The following is a 245-nucleotide window of genomic DNA, read 5'->3' on the forward strand; positions in this document are numbered from 1 at the left end:
ATAGTTACAACCTGAGCAAAGAAGTTACAGGAGCTGACTAAAAAGTTTACAGAGAGAGTTGTTATCTCAGACTTTCTCAAAGTGGAAAGCTGAAACTAGTGAGATGCAATAAAGGTTCAATTTTTTAGTTAAAATAATTAAAATCTCTTGTATTATTATTAATTTGGTACTTTAAAATGTTGTTCTAACCAATTCTTTAGTGTCTTAGTGTTTTTTTCATATCAAAGCCCAATCTCTAGAAAGAC

Source organism: Rhinopithecus bieti, unplaced genomic scaffold (genome assembly GCF_001698545.2).
Source record: "Rhinopithecus bieti isolate Rb0 unplaced genomic scaffold, ASM169854v2 scaffold_14838, whole genome shotgun sequence".
Taxonomy (NCBI): domain Eukaryota; kingdom Metazoa; phylum Chordata; class Mammalia; order Primates; family Cercopithecidae; genus Rhinopithecus; species Rhinopithecus bieti.